The sequence below is a fragment of the Python bivittatus genome, unplaced genomic scaffold (assembly GCF_059951505.1).
Source record: "Python bivittatus isolate LINGU-HERP-01145 unplaced genomic scaffold, Pbiv_v1 ctg000080_np1212, whole genome shotgun sequence".
Classification (NCBI taxonomy): Eukaryota; Metazoa; Chordata; class Lepidosauria; order Squamata; family Pythonidae; genus Python; species Python bivittatus.
Window position 1 is genome coordinate 78,719,646 of NW_028277035.1, and position 18,774 is coordinate 78,738,419.

The following is an 18,774-nucleotide window of genomic DNA, read 5'->3' on the forward strand; positions in this document are numbered from 1 at the left end:
TTTAAAAGTCTTACTACCCTCCCAGTTACTTTAGCTGAGAAACATACAATTAGCTTTCCTCAGTTTTCACCACTTCTGACCCTTTATTGCCCTTATCTAAAGCCCTTCCAATTTGTTTGCATTTTTCTTGAAGTGCAGTGCTCAAAATGGATCAGCGCCTTTGATGAAGGTTGGCTAATGCAAGGCTCACATTTATCTTTTCTTCTTTCTCACCCCATTCCCATTCTATGCTGTACATCAGTTTCTATCTACAGCACAGTCACCAAATACATTGTGACTGTACTTACCTCCCTACAGACCTTCCCAACTGAAGCTGAAGGAAGTCACAGGGCATGACTCTTTTGCCCTCCATGCATTTGGTCTTTGAATGTAAAAAGAGGGCTAGTTAAGAATCTCTTGAATTAAGCTTCTGTCTCTTGAATAGAATATGCAAGTGTGCTTATTTTACTGCAAGTGCAGATAACGTGATGTCTTTACACATTTAGTCTCAGAGCTATAAGATAATATTAAATCCTCTACTGACACTCTTAATGATCATTTCTGCTCAAGACAGCTAACAGAGATCGGACTGTCTACATCTATTGCTGTGCCCTTAAAGTGGGCAAAGAGAAAGATTATGCTGAGGAGGACATCAAAAGAAGACCACTTGTTTTGAACTGTGCTCATTCAGAACGTCATGCTAAAGGAAGTGCATATGGGAGAAGGAGGAGAGAGAACACTTTGCAACAAAATATCCCTAGATAAAGCTTCCGATTAAATACAAAGCAGTCAAGTCAAAATTATTGGTGACAATTACTGTAACTCAATTAGGTACAATAGCAAATGCGCTTCCCTAAATCATTTTCTCAGGTCTCCAAGGAGGCACACAAGGAGTAGTATATGAGGTTCATTTAATCTCTAACGTCGTAATTATCACTACTGACTAAAGAAAACTACAACAAAGCAAGGAAATAAATTTAACAGTTCATGTTTTAATAAACATTTTATGGGTAACCCAGTTAGTTTATAAACACTTAATTAATATCATTGGCTTTGCAGAAATTCTTGCCAAGCTTTTGGCTGCATGAGACTTCATGACAAAATGCCATACTTCCATCACTTCTACCATGGGAGGTAGCCGTAGTATTTCATTCTTAAACATTTTCACCTATTCATTGAGATTGAGATACGTCTCTGTTCTTGCAATCCTTTTCCCCCTCAGCTGCTGGGATTGGCTTCCAAGCATTTATATCAGATTAATGCACATTATTAAAAACCACAATATTAACAGCATGTTTTATTCACATATATGTTGTTATTTAAATTTGTTATGACTGCTCACTCCAATAAACTCTATACAACTGTATACCTCAGATTGTAGGGAGAGAGATGAGATACTACAGTAAATTGGGATCACAACTCCTAGAGTTCCCAGTAATTTGACCATGTTGCTGAGGTTTGGGTAATCAAAGGACACAACTGGAAGGTATCCATTGGACAATAGATAAAGCTCATCCTCATATCACCCAAACTGCAACACAAGCATGTCCCAGTAATTATTTTCTATGTGATATCTTTGGGACATTGTTTTCATTTCATCCCCAGCTTATAGCTGAAGGAATTCAAAATCACTTTTAGCTGTTATTGTTTTTAAGCAGCATTCTTTCTCTTCTTCAGAACGATTTTTGCCATGGATATGATCTAACATGCTTTATCATTGATGCGATTGCTGATGCAGTCAGAGGGGATCTACCCAACTCCTATTGGCCACATTAAGCTGCTATGGATGTGTCCACTCCCACCTGCTTGTAAGATATTGTCCTTCATAGTCATTTTGCCTTGAGCTGCAGGAAGGACCAGACATCTGACTTCTGCAGACACTGATCTATGTAAACCCTGACTGGTGTTTTTTCCAAAGTGCTTATCAGGCCTTTTCATATAAATATGGGTTTAGTGCTCTTTTGAGCTAGAGCTGCTTGTAAAAATAACCAACTCTCTTGAAAGAGTGCTTTACAGAAAGTTGGTTTAAACCAGGAGAGGGAGATGGCTTCCCAATGTGTGTTTTTGGTTCTGTCACCACTGGGGGCATTACAGGTTTTCCACTGCTTTTGCCAACAGGGTGTTTCACATGGCCATACTTTGTAAAGTTTTTATTATTTGGGGGAAACAGCATTTTGCTTATGTTCTGTCTTCATGCCCATCCATGGGCTACCTTTAGGTGCTGCTGGCCTACTCACCACCAGTACTATCATTCACTTGTAGCACCAGTTGAGGATGGAACTTATTTGTTACTGATGGCTCTCTCTTGCTTTACCACGTGCCATTCCTCCATGTCTGTTACTTGTCACCCAGGTTATTTTAGTACACAGGTTTAATGCTGTTTCAGAACAGTTGACCGCATTAAGAGCTGTCCACATTAAGGACAACCCCAGTCACCATCCTTTCTGTGGCAGAATAGGACTTTACAATTAGGACTCCAAATTTTAAGCCAGCATATGTTTCTGTCAGCTCAAGTACTGACCAATAGCATTTTAACACAGACATCTGGCTATGCTGATATACAAGATAGAAAATTATTTTATGTCCTAAATTTCTATAGTATTGTTTCCATATAAAAAATGGTGTATAGCCCATAAGTATAATCATGCATGATAAACGTTAATGTCCATACTATTTTAAGCCTAAATAGCTGCACATTATTCTGCATTTTATTTGTATTTTATACATACCCCCACAGTTTTTCTTTGTTCATATTGTGATAGTTATATTGTGATGAATTATAAAAAAAAGTCTTCACAACAAAAGTGCGTCTATTTGGTCATGTATATATGAAGCTCTAGTCCTACAGAAACATAGCAATGTGGACTTGTGCAAGTTTATCTTTTGGGATAAACATGCAGAGCATGAGAAGTTTTTTGTGCATAACTGCTCTGCCTGTAGGACATTCATAACAAATAGAGTAACTCTGAAAGCAAAATAGTATGTCTCCTTGGCTCTCCAGCCCTCATTCTTTATTCCCAGTTGGATTGAAAAAAGTAAACTCAGAACCTCATATGCTACACAGATTTTATGCACAATACAGACATTTCTTTGCTGGTACCCAGAACAGAATTTATGCCCTGGCCTTGCATACTGTACAAAGGAAGAAAAGCTGATTATTCATTCATAGCGCGCGCATATACACACACACACAGACCCAAAACATATTATGGTATTTTTCTTTTATGCAGAAAAGATAAGATCTGTGTTAGAAAAGAGTAGGACTCCTACTTATGTAAACTTTAGTCCCTTCACACATCTAAAATACCCTTACTGTCAGTGACCACTGCTCAAACACAGATGAGTCTACAAAGTGGAAGCTGATATACGTAGACCTCCAAGTAGAATTCCCAGTAGTGTTTCTGCTCCCGTGGAAGCCAAGTGCAGGAAATTTGGACTTTGGTTATTGCTTTGTCCCTAAAGCAAATTCACTTCTGTCTAATCGTTTTTCTTTTTGGAAGTTAGTACAAAACATTTCTCATTTTTTAATGAAAAGTACAGTATTTCCATGCTTGTTGAGGGAGAAAAAAAAAAATCATCTGGAGATTTTCATATGATTGTTATTGTGCCATTTGATGTTATTCTGGTCGTTCCTGATTTTCTGAAATGTGTAAGTAAGCATAGTAATCAATCACTCTGTTAATCAAATCAAATAAGTTATTAATTAATTATTGATGGTAGAGATGCTTGAATCAATATTAAGTTTGCATTGGGTCCCAGTCTGCTTCCGGGTCCAATTCAAGGTGTTGGTTATCACCTTTAAAGCTGTTCATGGCATGGGACCGGGTTACCTGAGGGACCATCTCACCCCCATTATATCCACCCGTCCCACCCGGTCAGGCAGGGAGGGTATGCTGCGGATCCCGTCGATGATAGAATGTTGACTGGCGGGGTCCAGAAAGAGACCCTTCTCTGCCATGGCCCCTGTCCTCTGCCAGAGGTGAGGCAGGCCCCAACCCTCTTGTCCTTCTGGAAAGCAGTCAAGACCTGGCTCTGTCAAACAGCATGGGCGCAAAAAAGGGCAACCAACCCTGGGGGTGGCTAGCACCTTGAAGATGCTCCCATATGTTAACATCTTACTGACCATCAACATCTTGGAAGATATTACTTGTGTATGTGTTTGGTTTTATTCTATTTTTACTATATTTTATATTGTTTTATTGTATTTTATATTTATTGTTGTTTTATTGTGAACAGCCCAGAGTCACTTTTTGTGAGATGGGTGGTATCTAAATTCGAAATATAAATAAATATAAATAAGTACAACAAAATTAGTATAAATCCTGGGAGACAATCTATTGCTGTGCACAAACAGCAGCAGCATAGGATTTAACAGAGCCACTGTCTCTCCTCTCCTTTCCTAGGTCTGTCCTTTGGAACACTTCCAAAGATCTATGGAAATAGTTTTTAATAGATGTGATGATAACCACTTTAGTGATCTTCTAAAGGTAGTTTTGAAGTTTGAACCAATTCACAAAGTTCAGCCTATCAGTTCTAGTGGATGTAATGGCTATAGGGCACCTGGAGCTATGCAGGCAATAAGCTACCCAACACCAATTTGTGGGCAGTAACACAGTGAGAAGTGGATTACCTTCAACCAATACCTTTTTGAGATGCATAAGTCTAAATGAGTTCTCTTTTCCTTCTTTGTTCACTGATATCTATGTAGCCTGCTATTTGAGGGCTTCACATGTTTGTCATTCATATTCTGCTTGAAAGCTTCCAAAAATATTTGGAAATCAGTGATGTGCATTTGGTCGTTTCATAAGAGGTCTTCTAAAGTTCTTATTTACTGCATCCTTCCTTTGTCTTCTACTCACAGGTGACCCACATTCCTACTTTTCTGACACGGAACAAATAGGAGTAACTCTTACATTTTTTGTAAAATAAGAATTTGCTTGTTCCTAAATTTATACCTCTAGCATATACTGCAGCCAACAAATTGCCCTTCCTTTTAATTTGTTTTATTTTTAATAGGGTTAGGTTTTTCAGTCCACTCTTTTTGCAATCAATTTTTTTTTTTTTACTTTTTGCATTTTTCTCACACCTTCTAAGTTAATCATTTTTTCACTTGACCCAGAGAGAAAGAAGCTAATGGGAAGTCTTCTGTAATCAATCTGAAAACTAATAAATATTTGGAGACTGTCATAAGCACAACTTATGCATGTAATCGTAAGAGTAGTGAGTGAATGAACTGCTGACTAGAGCCTTTAAGTAGGTTTCTCCAGCTGGTTCACTTTTAAAGAAAAAGGATGAAGCAATATTTCAACCACAAGCACGTGAGTATGTTTCCAGAAAATAAAATCTGGATTGAAGATCTCTGGCCAAACTTACCCTGTTTTATGGGAATACTCTAGCTTTTATATTATTTTTAATTGGATCCTCTTTGAAACCAATCTGGTGAGAAAAAGCAGAGATTTTCCCATTACCACTGGTAGTTTTGCAATATTTATTTGTTACAACAGGGAGTTGGTGTAGAGACATGATATCCATCTCAGAAGGCTTACAGTTTGCAACTAGCTCAAATTAGTTCTCAGGACGAATGATACAAAAATGATGGGAGCAGTGCAGAAAAACCTTTTACTAAAGGAAAGGCTGCCTTGAGGTTGAAAGAGATATCACTCTTAGAAAACAAGAGTTAATGTTGGGGTTGTTTGAAATATCAGTAATGGAAACTAAGATAGGGAGCAGGGATAACATTCCAAAGACATGATCTTTGTTTCTGTTTAAAGATGAACTGTAAAAAAGTAGTATATTTTAAAGAACACCATCCTAGTTCTTTTTCTTAAATCACCAAAAGATTACCAATGTCCTCCACAACAAAGAACAGAAACTCTTTTTTGAAAGCAAAGAAATTCATACCTTTGACAGAACAGAAGGGGATGAACAATTAAATGCCTATTTTTGGCTCTATCTTGTCAAGTCCCTCCACAGGTTACCCATGAGAGAATATAGCCCTCCATAGGGAAGGAGAAAAAACAACAACCCTAAAACCAAGGCAGCTGTATCAGTTTTTTAAAACTAATACTTGGCTTTTGACCTCCTACAATGTGCAGCAGCATTAGTATTTAGGATAAAGGCTAGGATTGTCTCAGAAGGAAAGAAAAGGTCAGATGTTGCCTAACCCATTTCCTGAGATTAAATTATGTTAAATTTAATACCCGAAGATGCCTTTCCATGGGCTACAAAGGCAAAATCAATTTTATCCCAACAGGCAAAGAAAGACAAAGCTCCATATTGAAAATTTCTGTTACATTTGGAGTGAATTGTGGTCCTTCAAGAAGACTCTGGTAATCAACCAGGTTGTTATTTTCCCTCAAAGAGAAAAAAGCATTTCCCCTAATTTGGCTTTATATTCTGTTACACATATGACCACTTTTTATAGAGATAAAGGAACTAGATTTTCTTGTCTTCTTGAGAACAATTCATGGGCTTTTTCATCACACCTACATGTAGCTGAATAGAAGAAGGGGCTATTTGCAGTACGTCACACCGAAATGGCTTGCCAGGTGTCCCTTTCAAATGGTTTGCACAAATCTAGTAAAAAACACAAAGAAGGCTGAAGAGAACAGCCAAGAGAAGTAACCTCTTTCTAGCAGTTAGAGACAATGGCCACCCTGAAGGGAGGATTAAGAAAAAGATGTTAAAAAAATAAGAAAGAAGGGAGGAGAGGAAAGGAAAGGAAAGGAAAGGAAAGGAAAGGAAAGGAAAGGAAAAGTAATAAGAGGACAGAGAGATAGGAAACAGCAAGTGACTTTTAAATGCCCAACAGTGACTACAGAACAGTCCACAACAAAGAATAAGCTTTGGACTTTAAAATCAGGTTTCCCTCAGAGAATTTAGCTCTACCTTCCTCCACCTTGAAGGAAAACTAAATTATCTGTCTGCTTTGGATATTAGCTTATTTATTTGGGGGGCAAGTAAACTCAATTATTTTTATTCACCTTTGTACTTTAACTGTGTTTATAGTTACTGTGAATGTTTAATAGCCTCCCCCACCACCTCCTTGAAGAGAGAAAAGAACCCAGGAGGTCTATTAATAGAACTTTACATGGAAGAAGAGTCTTCATAACACAATCTGAATATGTTGAAATGCTTTTGTTCCATCCTGAAAAGAATTTCCAACTGGTTGTCTGAGGTTTGTTTTTTCACATTTGGATACTTTCTTCAAAAGCATTGTGCATTTTTATTAGTCACAGAATCTCCCCAGGCCCAACAGAATCTACATTTGAAGACTGGAATCGTTAACCTTTCCCTTCAAAATACTGAATACGAACAAATCCTAAAGGAATGTTTGCTTTTGGAAATATTGCAAACACCAAGAATATTTTCACCTCAAAATGTTCTGGTTCTAGCAATACTTTTTCTCAGGTGTCATGATGACTTAGCATAATTACATTTTCAAAGTGAACAATCAGAGATGTGTCTATTGGGGATTGACTCTGAACCTAATTGCCTTTATAATAAAACCTTTCCAGATTTGCAAACTCTGTTCAGAAATGAGTGGGAATTGAAAGTACTCTGCTGCCATCTTTGGGACATTTGAGTAAAATGTTTTTCCAAAGTTTTATTATTATTTTTTAAAGTAGACAAGGAATAAATGACATTTATTAAACATTTCTATTTTTTTTTTCCTCAGCAGATTAAAGCCTGGTTCTGGTGTACCTTCTTCCAAGACTAGCTTTATAATCCCATCCGTTGCAACCTATCTTCTGCCAATAAAGAGGATTTTATATTCTTTTTGTACGTATCTTCTATTGCATATCTAAATTGGTAGGTATCTTAAAATTGCATATCACATATTCACAGGATTGCATATCACTTCACAGGAGACAATGACAATACTGCTCAAACACTTGCTTGTCTGGAAGCCATCCTGACAGGAGTAAATTGCGTGAGAGTACAGCAGGATTTTTCAGCATAATGGAAGTGACTCCTCCAAAACTCTAATATATAAAACCTATCATCAGACAAATGAGTTGTGTCTGTCTTGTAATGCCATTGCAGCTCTCTTAGCCATAAAAGAGCTAACTGTAATATGGATTTCAACTTTTATCCATGAATTTTACAACAGGTACTTCCATTGTAGTGAAGAATCCTCTTCAAGTGTTACAGAACTATGAAAATGAAGGTAGATGAGGACGTGCACTTTCTTTTCCACCAAAATGAATGTGAGCGATAAAAAGTGCAGAAGAAATGTTTAACACAGTAATAGCAACAACAGTTTGTTTATCTAAAATTGTTTTAGCCCTCTGGATGTATCCTAGGTTGAGTACCTTTGAATGATGATGATTATTTTACTCCACCTTTCAGAAATGCTTACAAAATAATACAAAAATAAATATTAGAATTAATAAAATCCAGTGATCCCATCCTTAATAACAGAACCCATTGCTGTTGCAGTCCCATAAAAAATCTCAGAAGACCACCATAGGGAATGAATGCATCTTTAGGGCCTCCAAGTGATTGAACTTAACAAATTAGTTAGTAATATTCCAGAGAAGAAATAGTCATCTTCATTGCCTCTGCCAGTCTGAAGTATCTCAGACGTGGGCAAACAAGAATCTCTGTGATAGATCTTATGGATTGGGGAGAATGGTATGGATGGAGATCACCTTTCGAACATCTTGATTCCAATCTTTAAAGCTTAAAAGATGAAGAATAGCTCTCCTGATTTATTTAGAAATGTTCTGGAAATCAATGCAGCTGACACAATGGGTGCCATGAATTAACATGCACCTAATTCCCCAAAATACTTGGGTAGTTACCAAGTACAACAGCTGACATTTCTAAATGGTCTTTGAAGTCAGACCTAATTCCATCTTAATCTTCCTGAAGTGCCTGTGCTTTGCCTGAAAGTATGTGTTTCACCAGTGTGCTCTTGGGGTCCCTCCAAGAGCCTGAATATTCACAAGACCACAACATTTTATATGATTTTGGCAATGTCTTCCAGGATCTTATGAGGTCGTATGCAAGAATCAGGAGATACACATACACACACACATACACATACAGATCAATCACACACACACACACACACACATAGATCAATGATCAATACATAGGGATCATTTAGCAATTTAGCAGATGTGGCAGGCTGCCAACTCCTACCCTAGATTATAATGGCTCTTGAGATTCTTGGTTTAATATTTCGTTATTCTCTATACTGTCCTTGTTATGTCTCAGACCTAACAATTCTACCAGTGCCCTTGTGTTTAAATTCTGTTTCCCCCCTGCTCAACCATTGTTGCTAAAAAACAGTATTCCAGCCTTATCACATACTACCCAGCAAGGAATGAAATAAAAGCCACCAATAAGAGAATGGTGATGATTTTATCAGCTCCTGGGGTTTCATCTCATAGCAAATTGAGCTTCAGTTAATAAGCAGCAATCTTCAGAAGTTGCACTGGACCACGCTATTTAACTATTCCATTAAAAATGAAAACACATTCAAATTAAAACGCCCGTAAGATATGAAAGGAGATAAAAGGAAGAAGGTGAGAGAATGAAAAGAGACCCACACACCACTTTCAGGAGAAGACATGAAATGCATCAGTAATTTCTCATCAAGATGCAGTTCCCCTAACTGACCATGACAGTTAAAAATGAAATAGAAATTTCAGTATCAAATAGAAACACAAAAGAGAGGTGACCTTTGATCAGATGTCAGCTTGTACTTTTGACAGGGAGATTTGCATCCAGAGAGAATTTATGCTGGATGCTTACAATGGAAGTTAAATTCCATCATGTAAAGAAAAGATGAGGTCATTTTTTTTAATAACCTGGGAAATAAAACCTACAATTTAAGACTTGTTTTAAAGTATTTGAGATTCTTCTGTAGAAGTAAAAAGTGCACTGTGTTATTGAGCAACTAAGTATAAACTAGTTTTGTTTATTTAGAGCAGATATATTACCCCAAAGATAAGGACAGGCACATTTGCCATTTCAAAAGCATGTTCTGAATCTTCTCGTGATTGCTACAAAAAGGCTTGCCTGTTCACAAAAGGACTGCCATGTCCAGCATGGTGACTTTCGGTAACTCAAGTCAAATTTAAAGTTGCTCCTCACCTTTAGCTTCACCCAGAATGCTTTCTCTCACCACACCTTATCTATCACCTTGGAAAGCAATTGGATGTAGATCAAATAAAGCATTAGACAAGAGCTGGGAACCCCTTTTTTATTTTCTAAGAGTGCCCCAAGATCTATACTGGTCAGAGGGGTACATTCCTAAGTAAAGATGATACTAGAAACAGATGCTTTGCTTTTCAGTGTGTCAGCTTCCCATCATTGTAATCTTCTACAAAAACCAAGTTAGATGTGGCAGCAGGCTAGCAGCCACCAAGAAAAGTGTAGCCATACAAACTGTTGCACAAAAAGGACTGTATTGCATGTCCCTCAGATGCCCCCATTAGCAGATCCATTGCTAATTTATATAAACTGTGTTTTGGCCCCAAAGAAACAGCATGCTAACTTGGGGTGATGGGAATAGTACAATAAATGTGGAGGGCTCCAACTTGGAGGAGGTATGTCCACAGCCTAACCTCCATTGATATGGAGACTAATCCCAATCACTAATAGTTTGTGAAAGTTAAATGGGTCTGAGCAACTTGGTCAATGGTCTGAAAGGGACAATCTTGATAAGACAATAATCTCCTGATATTGTATGTCATTTAAACTGCATCTGTATGAATAACAAGGTGAACCAACTCAGTCAAGGACTCTGGAGGCAAGCTTAAATGTATTGCCTTACTACAATCCCTGCCCAGACTAATGAATCCTAGCAACTCATGAGGATTGTAGCTTATTAGAAACCTTACACAAACCATCCATTCACTATTGTTTGCTAAGAATGCAATGATTGTAGAAAAAACTAAAATATCAGGAGCAAGAAAGAAATAAAAAAAAAAAGATTTTGGGTTATTCCAAGATACAATGAAATTCAAAAAAGATGGCTAAGGAAACAAAGTGATACAGGATAATGTATCAAGGAAAATGAAGGACACACAACAAGCATTACAACTCAGTACATGGCATTTTAAGAAATGGGTTTCAGGCCAGTACAGCTTCCCCAGCTTGGGTGTCTTTAATGTGTGGATTTCAATTTCTAGAGGTAGAATCACCTTGGCTCCAAATAGTGTAACTGCTGCAGGAACAAAATTGTTACCTTTCCAATTTACATATCTAATTATCTCATTTGTGGCCCTCTGTGTATGAGATGACTTTGTGGATTTGTTGATTCCAAGCAGAGGACAAGTGGAAGGTGAATTCTTAACATTTAAAGCACTTGATATGCTATGTCTGAATTTGTTAATTTGCCATTTATATTGGCAATTAGAACATATTTTTGTAAATAGGACCACATCATTTTGGCATAGGCATGCAATTCCACCCTTATAAAAATACAAAGCTTTAGAAGCAATGCAGTCCAAATTTATGAAATCATTCTCCATGCTCCTTGATTTCTCCCCAATGCTCTACTGTGACTTGAATCAGAATCTCCTTCCACAGCCACCTAGCTAAGAAAATGCTCCTTCAGATACTGGCTGAAAATAACTATGGAAGTGATTCATTGGCCCACCTATTGGCCCAAATTTTCATCTATAAAAATAGTGAGTTTAACTCCTCATGGAACATATAGCCAGTTCTTTTTTATTCTGTGGCCTCTCATCTGAAGAGCTAACAATGATGGATCTGGAGAAACTGTGAGTCCAAACAGTGACTTTGATGTGGAAGCTGATCCAAAGTTTGAAATTATACTTCAGGGAACTTTTGTCACGCCCTCTTTATTATTCAAAACTATTTTATAAAGATATGTGTGCCCCAAACATCTACATAAGCTAGATACTCTACCCTTGAATCTGGTAGGGAGGCAGTGCAATTAACATTCCCTATATAAATTGCCACTGGATATGCTTAGATTCAGTCATCAAAACAATAGCCCAAGTCCTGTTGTACTGTTCACCATATCAAGATTGTCAATCTACATTACTACACCCACTCCTTGCTAGGAACACATCTGAAATTATACAGTTCTTATTACTGGATTTTTTAATATATAACTTTATTAGGATTTTAATAAGGAAATATAAAAACGAACATAAACTAATATTTAGAAAAAAGAAAGGAAAGAAAAGAAAAGATAAAGCCAAAAGTGCAGGGAAAAAAAAAGAAAACATAACGAAGTAGCTTCCAATTTTCTTCACAGCAGTGATAAGTATAAATTTGCCTCTTACTCTATGGTTACAGCATAACTTCATTTTTTTTCTATAATCTATTTTTTTCTAATCATCGAAATCATATAAGTTCATTTTTTTAATGATTCACGGAAAAAGCCTATAAGGGATTTCCAGTCATTACTGGATATTTCCACACAAATTTCTAAGGAAGTCACTAGGTTCTGCTCATCTGCATTGCCATCAGAAGTCAATGTCAGCCTTCCAAGGAAATGGACCTGATACTCTATTGTTGCAGAATAATAGATTAATGAAAGCTTGACAGAGATTCTCTCTCCCTCCTCTTATACCCAAAAGAATCAAGGCAGGGAAATTTTGAGTTCTTTTCTCACTCCCTCTTCTCTTCCAGGGCTAAACTGGTGTATGTACTGTTTGTAACAGCTGTTGAATATCTTCTTCAAGGCCATCCCCATCTCCTTTATACCAGGTGTAATCTTTAGAGAGGGCTCTCAGATACTGCTATGAAAAGAAAAGTTTATTATATATGTGGAAAAAAGCATCATGATTTTTCATTCACAGATGATATCTCTTCAGTGAATGCTGACAGAATGACTCGACCCAAGATTAAAGACTTCTAAATTTAAAGTTGTATAATTTGCTTTGGTTTATACATGTTTTCAGGTCTTGACTGAAATTGTAAAATCAGGTCTCTAAAAGGCCCTTTTGTTTTATGGCTTCTTCAGTAGTTAAGTATAGCTTTTTAAAAAGTAATTTAATATTTCAAATATGACCAACATGAACATTCTCAAATATCCTAGAAGGTGCAACCCTGTAATTTCATGTTTTGAAATCACATATTTTGAAATCAGTATTTTTATCCAGAAATACTAGTTTGAAATATTACAGGAAATTCCATCACAGAGGCGAATTAGCTTGATTCAAAACATCCATCTATGTGATAAATTTGTTTTGAACATGTGATCAAATTCAAATTTTCCATGATGATTATGTGGTAGATTGCCTAGACTCCTGATCCCCCCTGAAATGTTCCCTTAAATCCTCAGTTGCAGCACCCCAAAGTCTCCAAATTGCAATTTTTAATTCAAAAAGTATTAGATACATGGAAGGTAATCATATTAACTACACTTAAATTAAATTAAATTTAGGATTTGCCCTGGTCATTCCCAGTTTGTGAATACATCTCCCAAGGACCGCTTGGGAGCAATAGGTCCGAAAAATGTTTGTAAATAATATTTTAATATTTTAAAATAACCTTGCTTTGTAAGTTATATTTTAACTTATATATATTAATGTAAGTTATACATAGAACTTACTTGCTTTATAAAGTAACATTTAAAAATATGACTAAGACATGATTCAAGTAGGGGATGGGGAATCTGTAAGCCCTCCAGAGGTTGCTAACATTATCAACATTCTTTACTGTGATGCTAGCTGGGGCTGCTGGAATTTGTAGTTCAGTGATATCTGGAGGGCCACAAGTTCCTCACCTCCTGAACTAAGCCGTATCTACAAATGGCTAATAGATTTTGCATAAAATTCAGGCTGGTATATTGGACCATGGAGTGAAATCCCAGCTCAGCTTGAAGGTTATTGGTTGACCTTGTGCGAGGCTGTCTCACTTGGTTTAATCTACCACAACAAGGCAGTTGCAAAGATGGAAAGGAATAACCTGACATATGCCAATGTGAGTTCTTTGCCCAAAGGACGGTACCCAACCACAATAAGCATATTTTGTGGGTTGCTTTCAGATGAATGAAGAATGAGCAAAAATGATACACTGAAATTATATTAGCAATGGTCAGAGAAAGTTCATGTTGTTTCCTTTGGAAAACAATTCTTGCCTCTCCACTAAATAAATTACATGTTGCTAATCCCTATGCAGGCAGGATTGAATAATGAGCTACGTGGCTTTTTGACAAGTGATCTTCCAGCTTCCATATACCAGTTCAGGTTTTCCCAACTGCCCTTGCCAGTCAGGGCATGTTTTGGCTTCCTTTCTCTGATGCAAATTCCTTGGAGCATATGCAACCTCCCAAATTACCTTTCCAGAGATGGGGTTTGCAAAGAGTGCCTTGTGAAGGTGATGCAGAGCCTAATCATTAAAAAAAAAGTTTAATTTCATCTGGCATCTTATACTCCAAGCCAGCTTGGTTGGAAATTGGAAATCTGCCACAGTACCTGTCAGTACCAGTGTTTATTGCAGAAATACCCTACAGCTGGCAAATACCAAATTGCAATCTCACACAAGAAAGGAATTATTGCTTGAACAAAAAAGAAGAGAATGAAGGATGACACCAGCAAGTCTGTGTGACTTCCACTGACAAATGGCTTCTTGGAGGTCCAAACTTAATGACACTGACTCTTTAGCACCTTGCGACCTACTGACCACAAGGGGCAGAAGGGTAGAGATAGAGAATTAAGGTTTTACTCTGTGCCCCCTCTTTGTCTATCACCCTGAGTGCTCTTTGTCTAAGGGATTGTTCATCAAAGTCACTTCCTTCTACCTTTCTTTCCAGACACACATCGCGAAGCACATGCTCTTTGATTCTTCTCCTGGTAGGCTGTACCAGGAGCTAAACAATGCCTATCTCTACAATGTATTTCATGTAAATAAATCTTACTTCTGCCAGGTTATAAAAACTATAATTATGCTTCATTAATTGTTGTTCAAGATAGCTTCTCACTCTCAGGAATGCTCACATGCACACATACAATATTTCAACATCCAACATGATCCATGTCAGATTATCATGCAGTACACAAAGTAGGTTTCTCTCATGCATAAGTCTCTCCTAAGGCCATGGAGCTGCTCAGTTCCAGTAAACTCCTACTTTCTCATTGAGTAGATGGGGGGAGTTCAAGCCTATGCTTCTATTATTATATCTTATCCTATATTTTGCTAATGAAAATGGCCTGGGCCAGATGTAAGTCTAAAGGTAATTGAGACCTTGGGGGTTGGGGGATGAGCTTGGGGGCGGCATTGAGACCTTGGGGGTTGGGGGATGAGCAAGGGGTGGCAAGGGGTGCCCCCTCCCCCTAGAGAAGACATTGGGGGACTCGAGTGAGTGGGTGTGTGAGAGTGTTTGTTGTGGTTGGGAGAGGTGAATGTGCTGCTCTCTGCCTGGGTGGGAGATGGGCAGAGGGTAGGAGTGAGTGGGGCCCTTCTCTCCCCGACCAGTGGGAGAAGTTGGTGGAGAGAGGGTGAGTGCTTGGTTGGGAATTGGGGGTGTTGAGCCCCTGTTGGCGCTGAGAGCAGCCGTCTGAAGTGCCACAGGGCGCGCTCCCCCACTCCTTTGTCTCCTCTCCCTTGGGTGGTGACTGGTATGGCGGGCCCCTTAAGTGAGAGGCCTGGAGGGGGGGAGGGGGACCTCGGGCGGTTTAGGGCGGGCATTCAAGTGGTGACGGGCATGGGGCAGTATGGCGGGAGCCAGAGGGCAGGCCGTTTCAGAGGAAGACGCCCCCGATGCGTTATACCAGTGGCGTGTTCCGGCCCTCAGAGCTCAAGCCCAGACCCTAGTCAGCAGGCCTAAGAGGCCCGGGCTTTCGACTGCTGCTACTGAACGCCAGGTCAGTCAATAATAAGGCCCCCCTTATTCACGATCTTATTGGGGAGGAGCAGGCTGACCTGGCATGTATCACCGAGACCTGGCTGGCACCAGAGGGGGGAGTAGCCCTCTCGGAATTATGTCCAGCCGGGTTTAGGGTGTGGCACCAGCTGAGACCCCAGGGCAGGGGAGGGGGAGTGGCAATAGTCATCAGGGAATCCCTATTGGCCTTTAGGGGCCCTGCTCCGCAAGTTACTGGATGTGAGACCCTGTTCCTGAGGTTGGGCACACGGGATCAGTTGGGAGTGCTGCCAGTGTACCAACCTCCCTGCTGCATAGCAGCCTCCCTGCCTGAGCTGCTGGAGGCCATCTCGGGGTTGGCAGTGGAGTTCCCCAGACTTATGGTCTTGGGGGACTTTAATCTGCCGTCCCTGGGGTTGGCCTCGGAGGCGGTGTGGGAGTTCATGGCTACCATGGCAGCCATGGGCCTATTCCAGGTCATCGATGGCCCGACCCGGGACAGTGGTCACACCCCAGATATGGTTTTCTTGTCAGAGCAGTGGCAGCGTGATCTGGTGGGGGATTTTATATTATCCCCCCTGTCATGGTCAGATCACTCCCTGGTGGCGGTGGGATTCTCCTATGCTGCCCCCCTCCACAGGGAGGTGGGACCTATTTGAACGGTCCGCCCCTGGTGACTGATGGACCCGTAGGGGTTCCAAAGGGAGCTGGGGGTTGTTCCTGAGGCCTTGCTGCATGGCCCAGCGGAGGCTCTGACTGCAGGCTGGAACAAGGAGGCGGCTGGGGCCTTGGACAGGATCGCGCCTGTGCGTCCTCTCTTGCCCCATCACCCCCGGCACTCCCCTTGGTTCACGGAGGAGCTGAGGGAGTTGAAAAGGGCTAAGAGACGTCTAGAGCGCCGCTGGCGGAAAACTCAGGACGAATCAGACCAAACATGGGTTAGAGCTGCTGTTAAGGCCTACCTAGTGGCGGTAAGGGCGGCGAAACATCAGCATTTCTCCACACTTATTGCATCCTCAGAGTGTCGCCCTGCAGCCCTGTCTAGGGTCACCTGGCCCCTCCTGGGAAAAGGGGGGGTGGAGGACTACTTGCAGGGTCATGCAGAGGAATTTGCTGAACACCTGATTTGCTGAACACCATCGCTCAGATCCGTTCTCAGTTGGAAGCCAAGCGTGGAATAGGTCCAGTGGAGTTGCCCGGGGAGCGTTCTTGCCCAGTTATCTGGGAACAGTTTGATCCTGTTGCCCCTGAGGAAGTGGACAGTGTCCTCGGGGCTGTCAGTGTGACCACCTGTGGTTTAGATCCTTGTCCCTCCTGGTTAGTTAAAGCTACCAAGGAGGTGACTTTAGGGTGGGTTCTGGTGGTGGTTAATTCATCCTTGCAGGAGGGGGTGTTTCCGAAGCCTTTTAAAGAGGCTTTGGTCTGCCCACTCCTCAAGAAACCATTGCTAGACCCTACCTCCTGGACAATTTTCGTCCAGTCTCCCACCTTCCCCTTTTAGGAAAGGTGGTAGAAAAGGTGGTCGCGCGGCAGCTTCTGAGGATACTGGAGGAAACGGATTATCTGGACCCCTATCAGTCAGGATTCAGGCCCGGTTATGGGACAGAAACAGCATTGGTCACACTTTTAGATGATCTCTGGCAAGAGCGGGATGGGGGTAGTGCATCCATCCTTGCTCTTCTTGACCTCTCGGCGGCTTTCGATACCATCGACCATGGTATCCTTTTGGGTCGGCTGCAGGAATTGGGGCTGGGTGGCACAATGTTGTGCTGGTTCAGCTCCTTCCTCCAAAGCCAAACCCAATCGGTGTTGATAGGGAGCGAGAGGTCTAGCCCCCAGCCCCTACTTTGTGGGGTGCCACAGGGGTCAGTACTTTCACCGCTCCTATTTAATATCTACATGAAACCGCTGGGTGAGATCATCCGGCACCATGGGGTGAGGTATCATCAGTATGTGGATGATACCCAAATATATATCTCCATCCCAGGTGCCTTAAGTGACGCTGTGACTGCCCTCTCGCGGTGCCTGGAGGCTGTGGGGGGCTGGATGGGGGACAACAGGCTTCAGCTGAACCCTAGTAAGACGGAGTGGCTGTGGATACGGGGAGCCTCAGGATCTAGGAGTTTGTCATCTTTGGTTCTTGATGGGGTTGCACTACCCCAGACAGACCCGGTGCATAATCTGGTGGTTCTCCTGGACTCACGACTCCTGCTCAAAGAGCAGGTGGCAGTCGTGGCTAGGAGGGCCTTTGCACGACTTCGTATTGTGTGGCAGTTACGCTCCTTCCTGGATCAGGAGGGCCTCCGCACAGTCACTCATGCCCTGGTCACCTCCGGGTTGGACTACTGTAATGCGCTCTACATGGGGCTACCCTTGAAGAGTATCCGGAAGCTACAGCTGGTACAGAATGCAGCGGCACGGACAGTTCTTAATGCCCCTAGGAGGGCATGTATAACACCTCTATTGCGTGAGCTGCATTGGTTGCCAGTTTGTTTCCGGGTCCAATTCAAGGTGTTGGTCATCACCTTTAAAGCCCTTCATGGCATGGGACCAGGTTATCTGAGGAACCACCTCGCCCCGGTCATCTCAGCCCGCCCCACTCAGTCCAGCAGAAGGGGCAGGTTGCAGACCCCACCCGTCAAGGAATTTCGATTGGTGGGGTCTAGGCAGAGAGCCTTTTCTGCTGTAGCGCCCTATGGAACATCTTGCCGCCTGAGGTGTGGTATGCCCCCTCCCTCAAGGCCTTCAGGAAAGAGATCAAATCCTGGCTTTGCCAGAAGGCTTGGGGGCCAGAGGGGGGCCCGCACCTATGGAGATGGCTGGTGGGGTGAGGGGTTGTCCCTCCCAGCATCTTACAGGTTTTTTAGGGCCAAATTATAGGAGGTTTTTAGGCCATTTTTATATATGTTTTTAACTATTTATAGATTATGTCTATGTCTGGAGAGTTCTGTGTTTTTTTCTTTTTTATTATTGTGAGCCGCCCAGAGTCACCCATT

At 41.0% G+C, this 18,774-nt stretch overlaps 1 long non-coding RNA gene across 8 annotated transcripts in view; it reads left to right on the forward strand.

Annotated features, from left to right (window-relative positions):
- Window positions 1-14,836, forward strand: part of LOC112540957 (uncharacterized) — a 40,177-nt gene extending 25,341 nt beyond the window's left edge. For 3 of the 8 annotated variants that reach the window (XR_015794953.1, XR_015794956.1, XR_015794959.1), the window contains 2 exons: window positions 550-7,791; window positions 12,771-14,836. This is a non-coding gene — a long non-coding RNA (uncharacterized LOC112540957). Of the gene's footprint in view, window positions 1-549; window positions 7,792-12,770 lie in introns of those variants that run through there. The other 5 variants (XR_015794958.1, XR_015794955.1, XR_015794954.1 and 2 more) reach the window with 5 other exon arrangements.
- Window positions 14,837-18,774: the final 3,938 nt, after the last annotated feature.